This window comes from Microcebus murinus, chromosome 22, assembly GCF_040939455.1.
Source record: "Microcebus murinus isolate Inina chromosome 22, M.murinus_Inina_mat1.0, whole genome shotgun sequence".
NCBI classification, from domain to species: domain Eukaryota; kingdom Metazoa; phylum Chordata; class Mammalia; order Primates; family Cheirogaleidae; genus Microcebus; species Microcebus murinus.
The window spans coordinates 27558823-27565493 of record NC_134125.1 but is presented as its reverse complement, the minus strand read 5'-3'; the positions used below and the strand labels follow the sequence as shown (position 1 = coordinate 27565493).

The following is a 6671-nucleotide window of genomic DNA, read 5'->3' as shown; positions in this document are numbered from 1 at the left end:
CATGGCCCGCTGGGGCTCTGCCCGACCCAGGGCTGAGAGATGCCACCTCCCAGCTCTGGGTCCCTGCAGGAAGTGTTGGCAAGCACAGGGCCGGTCCTCCAAAGGCCCAGGTGCAGGGAGCCCAGGCCAAGCAGCCTGTGGAAGAAGCCACTTGCCGTGCCACCCCGGGAACAGGACTGCAGGCCCCGGCCCTTCCCACCTCCTCCTCCTCCTCCTCCTCCTCCTCCCCCCCACCCCCCCCCACAGGGCACAGGGCTCAGAGACACCTCAGACTCTTGCTACCCAAAGTGCAAAGGGCATCAGTTGCTCCTCCAACCCCCCAGCCCAGCAGACCACGTTGTCCAGCCAGCCCCCGGGCCTCCCTGGGGTGCCCAGCACAAAAGTGCAGACACCCACCGGACCCTCAGTCTCAGTTTTCGGAGGTTTTTGCCACTCTAAGGACCCGCAGGCCAGCTGGGCCTTCGGGCAGGACAGAGAGCCCCGGAATCCGACTTGGAGAGCTGCGTGTACGTCCCCATCAGGAGGCGGTCCCCACCTCCGTGGCTCTCCCCTTGCGGGGAGCGGCAGCCCAGCCGGCAGCCGCAGGGCCTCAGGGAAGACACCAGGCTGGGCCCCCGCGGCACAGCGGGGGCACGTCCCCCGCACTCACGCGACTTAGGGACGGCTGCTGGAGACTGCTGCGGCCACCCTGCTGCCGGGTTTCTGGAGGGCTTCCTGGAAGCAGCGTCCACACCAAGCCCTTGGAAGGCCCAGGCGACGGAGGAGCCGGTCAGGCAGGGGCCGAGGACGGTGAGAGGCCGGGCGGGAAGGAGCATGTCAGGCAGGGGCAGAGGACGGTGACAGGCCGGGCGGGGAGGAGCCGGTCAGGCGGGGGCCCAGGACAGTGACGGGCCTGGCCGGGGAGGAGCGCGTCAGGCAGGGGCAGAGGAGACGGGCTGGGTAAGGGTTAGGGTGACAGTTAGGGCACAATTCACAATCGCAAAGACGTGGAAGCGACCCGAGTGCCCATCCATCCAGGAGTGCATTAATAAAATGTGGCGCGTGGACACCACGGAGTGCCATTCGGCTGTGAGGAGCAGCGGTGAGAGGGCGCCTCTCGTGTTCTCCTGGCCAGAGCTGGAACCCGTTCCAGTAAGCCAGGTATCCCAAGAATGGACACACGAGCACCACGTGAGCGCGCTCACCAGCAAATTGGTACGAACGGATGGACGCCTAAGTGGACAGAGAGGAATCACCTTCATCGGGTGGGTGTCGGGCGGGTGGGGGGAGGGGAGGGGCATACACATCCATTAGGCATGGGGTGGGTGCGCACCGACTGGGGGATGGGCGCACTTGAAGCTCTGACCCGAGGGGGGAGGCTTGGAGAGGGCAAGGCACCCGACCTTAACATTGGTACCCCCACAATACGCTGCAACAACATGAGAGGTATATGAATAAGAACACAGGGGGGGCCGGGCGCGGTGGCTCACGCCTGTAATCCTAGCTCTCTGGGAGGCCGAGGCGGGCGGATTGCTCCAGGTCAGGAGTTCGAAACCAGCCTGAGCAAGAGCGAGACCCCCGTCTCTACTAAAAATAGAAAGAAATTAATTGGCCAACTAATATATATAGAAAAACACAGCCGGGCGTGGTGGTGCATGCCTGTAGTCCCAACTACTCGGGAGGCTGAGGCAGCAGGATTGCTTGAGCCCGGAGATTGAGGTTGCCGTGAGCTAGGCTGACGCCATGGCACTCACTCTAGCCTGGGCAGCAAAACGAGACTCTGTCTCAAAAAAAAAAAAAAAAAAAAAAAAAAAAAGAACACAGGGGGGAGGGGGGCACGGGCAACACATGTCACCTGAATACTTGTACTCCCATCATCTGCTTGAAAAGAGAGAGAAAAGAAAATGCAATCATAGAGGTAAGAGACACTTTTTAAAAATCATGAATCCGAAGAGAAAAGTAAAAGGAGGCCTGTGGAGCAGGTCTGGGTGTGACTCCGGATCCCCCAACATCAGGTGCCACCACCAAAGATTCCTGCGTGTAGCCCATAGAACCCCAAAAGCAACGGGACGAGTTCTGGTCACATACTCCCTCAAAATGACATCCTGGCCTTCTTCTGGAACTCCCTCCCCTCTCAGACTCTCAAGGTTTCCTCCAGCGTGTCGGTTCCCACAGAGCAGACCTTTGGTCTGAGACCTGACAGTCCAGATGCCACGCATGCTGCCGCGTGGCGGCGGTGTCGCGGCTTGGGACAAGAGGAGGCCCCACGGTGCGGGCTGGGGCGCCAGGCACCGCGGGCGGGCGCTGAGGGTGGGGGTGACCCCCACCCCGGGCCGCCGCCGCGCTCCCAGAAAGGGGACAGAACAAGAGGCAAAAAAAAAAAAAAAAAAAAAAAAAGCAGCAGCCTGTGGCACCCGGTATTCCCAGGCGGTCTCCCATCCAAGTACTAACCAGGCCCGACCCCGCTTAGCTTCCGAGACCAGACGAGATCGGGGGCGTTCAGGGTGGTGTGGCCCTAGACGGCGGCGGCGGAGGGCGCCCCTGCCCCGCTCAAGAAGCCGAGCCTCTCTGGGCTTCCCCGCCGCCGCCTCCCGCCCCAGGCCCCGCGCCGGGCCGGGCCGGTTGAGTTCGCCGGCCGGGTCCCCCGGGCTCCCAGGGACGGGGGTGATGGGCGGGGCGGGGCGGGGTGGGGCGGGGCGGGGCGGGGGGCTGTCTCTCTATACACACACACACACACTCACACTCACTCACACTCACACAAGATGCGCCTCCACGGCTGGACTCGCCAAGGTGGAGCCCTCCCAGCCCCCCTCGTCTCCTCGCCCGGCCTCCTTCACCTACCCGCTGCCCACCCCCAGCGCGTCGCTGCCTGCCGCTGACTGCGCACGCGCGGGACGCTCGCCCTTTGACCCCAGCCAGGGGCCGCCCTCCCCCACAACCCCTTTCAGCTGCGCCCCCCCCCTCGCCCTGTGGGTGGGCTGCCGCCTATTCCCCCGGGCCAGGGCTGGGGCACAGCCAGTGTATGGGGCGTCTCTCTCTGGGGATGTGTCCCATGGGTGGGGTGGGGTGGCCTGGTTTGGGGGGCGCTGAAGAAATCAGTCCCCTCCATCTCCTACCTCTGGAAAACGCCCAAGCCCGTGGAGAACTGCCGGCACCGCTTCGTGGGGGCCGGGACCCTCCTCCGTGTCCTCCTGTGGCCCAGTCCAAGGGGCCTGGGCCTGGCCGGGGCTGCATTGGACCCCGACCACCCTGGCGTGTGGACTCGCTAAAAATCGGCCATTAGATATTGGATTCCAGCTTCCTGGAGGTCATTTCACTAATGAGTGCACCGGAAAGAGTTTCCTAATCCATCTGTGAGGGTGGCAACTGAAAGAGAATTTTAAAGCTGACAGAATAGGCGAGGGAAGGCATAGGAGATTTCCACACCCAGCAAGGAAGACTTTCCCGAAATGGAAGAAAGAAACGAGCAAACAGAGACACCGGTAGCCCGCCCGGAAAAGAGTCTGCCCCTTAGAGAAAGCACCCTGACCGGGTTCACCCGTGGGTGGGTGGCGAGCTAGCGGCATTCAGAAGAGCGAGGCCCGCAGTCTGTGCGGAAGACACCTGCGCTCGGGTGTGTGTGGCGGCGCGATTCACAAGCAGCTCCAGATGTTAAACCAAGGAGAAGCCAGGGAGTTCCCAACGCCCCAGGTGTCCTCAGCCCACGACTGGCTGCTGTGGGAATGGGAAGCCCGGCTCCTTGTCTCAGAGCGGGGTTCCCAGGAGGATCAGGCTGAAGCTGGGACTTGGCCTCAAAGTGTCCCCTCGCATGGCCACCCCCTTCCCCTTCCTGCTCCTCTACTCCTGGTGCCCCTCCATCCAGGGGCCAGACCTTAAAGAGTCACCGCAAGAGAATCCTGGTCCCAAAGGAGCCTTCTGGGGGACCGGTGCTGAGAGAGGTTGTGGGCATGGCCCGCTGGGGCTCTGCCCGACCCAGGGCTGAGAGATGCCACCTCCCAGCTCTGGGTCCCTGCAGGAAGTGTTGGCAAGCACAGGGCCGGTCCTCCAAAGGCCCAGGTGCAGGGAGCCCAGGCCAAGCAGCCTGTGGAAGAAGCCACTTGCCGTGCCACCCCGGGAACAGGACTGCAGGCCCCGGCCCTTCCCACCTCCTCCTCCTCCTCCTCCTCCTCCTCCCCCCCGCCCCCCCCCCACAGGGCACAGGGCTCAGAGACACCTCAGACTCTTGCTACCCAAAGTGCAAAGGGCATCAGTTGCTCCTCCAACCCCCCAGCCCAGCAGACCACGTTGTCCAGCCAGCCCCCGGGCCTCCCTGGGGTGCCCAGCACAAAAGTGCAGACACCCACCGGACCCTCAGTCTCAGTTTTCGGAGGTTTTTGCCACTCTAAGGACCCGCAGGCCAGCTGGGCCTTCGGGCAGGACAGAGAGCCCCGGAATCCGACTTGGAGAGCTGCGTGTACGTCCCCATCAGGAGGCGGTCCCCACCTCCGCGGCTCTCCCCTTGCGGGGAGCGGCAGCCCAGCCGGCAGCCGCAGGGCCTCAGGGAAGACACCAGGCTGGGCCCCCGCGGCACAGCGGGGGCACGTCCCCCGCACTCACGCGACTTAGGGACGGCTGCTGGAGACTGCTGCGGCCACCCTGCTGCCGGGTTTCTGGAGGGCTTCCTGGAAGCAGCGTCCACACCAAGCCCTTGGAAGGCCCAGGCGACGGAGGAGCCGGTCAGGCAGGGGCCGAGGACGGTGAGAGGCCGGGCGGGAAGGAGCATGTCAGGCAGGGGCAGAGGACGGTGACAGGCCGGGCGGGGAGGAGCCGGTCAGGCGGGGGCCCAGGACAGTGACGGGCCTGGCCGGGGAGGAGCGCGTCAGGCAGGGGCAGAGGAGACGGGCTGGGTAAGGGTTAGGGTGACAGTTAGGGCACAATTCACAATCGCAAAGACGTGGAAGCGACCCGAGTGCCCATCCATCCAGGAGTGCATTAATAAAATGTGGCGCGTGGACACCACGGAGTGCCATTCGGCTGTGAGGAGCAGCGGTGAGAGGGCGCCTCTCGTGTTCTCCTGGCCAGAGCTGGAACCCGTTCCAGTAAGCCAGGTATCCCAAGAATGGACACACGAGCACCACGTGAGCGCGCTCACCAGCAAATTGGTACGAACGGATGGACGCCTAAGTGGACAGAGAGGAATCACCTTCATCGGGTGGGTGTCGGGCGGGTGGGGGGAGGGGAGGGGCATACACATCCATTAGGCATGGGGTGGGTGCGCACCGACTGGGGGATGGGCGCACTTGAAGCTCTGACCCGAGGGGGGAGGCTTGGAGAGGGCAAGGCACCCGACCTTAACATTGGTACCCCCACAATACGCTGCAACAACATGAGAGGTATATGAATAAGAACACAGGGGGGGCCGGGCGCGGTGGCTCACGCCTGTAATCCTAGCTCTCTGGGAGGCCGAGGCGGGCGGATTGCTCCAGGTCAGGAGTTCGAAACCAGCCTGAGCAAGAGCGAGACCCCCGTCTCTACTAAAAATAGAAAGAAATTAATTGGCCAACTAATATATATAGAAAAACACAGCCGGGCGTGGTGGTGCATGCCTGTAGTCCCAACTACTCGGGAGGCTGAGGCAGCAGGATTGCTTGAGCCCGGAGATTGAGGTTGCCGTGAGCTAGGCTGACGCCATGGCACTCACTCTAGCCTGGGCAGCAAAACGAGACTCTGTCTCAAAAAAAAAAAAAAAAAAAAAAAAAAAAAGAACACAGGGGGGAGGGGGGCACGGGCAACACATGTCACCTGAATACTTGTACTCCCATCATCTGCTTGAAAAGAGAGAGAAAAGAAAATGCAATCATAGAGGTAAGAGACACTTTTTAAAAATCATGAATCCGAAGAGAAAAGTAAAAGGAGGCCTGTGGAGCAGGTCTGGGTGTGACTCCGGATCCCCCAACATCAGGTGCCACCACCAAAGATTCCTGCGTGTAGCCCATAGAACCCCAAAAGCAACGGGACGAGTTCTGGTCACATACTCCCTCAAAATGACATCCTGGCCTTCTTCTGGAACTCCCTCCCCTCTCAGACTCTCAAGGTTTCCTCCAGCGTGTCGGTTCCCACAGAGCAGACCTTTGGTCTGAGACCTGACAGTCCAGATGCCACGCATGCTGCCGCGTGGCGGCGGTGTCGCGGCTTGGGACAAGAGGAGGCCCCACGGTGCGGGCTGGGGCGCCAGGCACCGCGGGCGGGCGCTGAGGGTGGGGGTGACCCCCACCCCGGGCCGCCGCCGCGCTCCCAGAAAGGGGACAGAACAAGAGGCAAAAAAAAAAAAAAAAAAAAAAAAAGCAGCAGCCTGTGGCACCCGGTATTCCCAGGCGGTCTCCCATCCAAGTACTAACCAGGCCCGACCCCGCTTAGCTTCCGAGACCAGACGAGATCGGGGGCGTTCAGGGTGGTGTGGCCCTAGACGGCGGCGGCGGAGGGCGCCCCTGCCCCGCTCAAGAAGCCGAGCCTCTCTGGGCTTCCCCGCCGCCGCCTCCCGCCCCAGGCCCCGCGCCGGGCCGGGCCGGTTGAGTTCGCCGGCCGGGTCCCGCGGGCTCCCAGGGACGGGGGTGATGGGCGGGGCGGGGCGGGGCGGGGCGGGGCGGGGCGGGGGGCTGTCTCTCTATACACACACACACACACTCACACTCACTCACACTCACACAAGATGC

At 62.8% G+C, this 6671-nt stretch overlaps 2 non-coding genes across 2 annotated transcripts; both read right to left on the bottom strand.

Annotated features, from left to right (window-relative positions):
• Positions 1-2381: 2381 nt before the first annotated feature.
• LOC142863587 (5S ribosomal RNA) lies at positions 2382-2500 on the bottom strand. The gene has a single exon (XR_012914358.1). It is a non-coding gene; the product is annotated as a 5S ribosomal RNA (ribosomal RNA).
• Positions 2501-6307: 3807 nt separating this feature from the next.
• On the bottom strand, positions 6308-6426 carry LOC142863586 (5S ribosomal RNA). The gene has a single exon (XR_012914357.1). It is a non-coding gene; the product is annotated as a 5S ribosomal RNA (ribosomal RNA).
• Between the last annotated feature and the right edge of the window lie 245 nt (positions 6427-6671).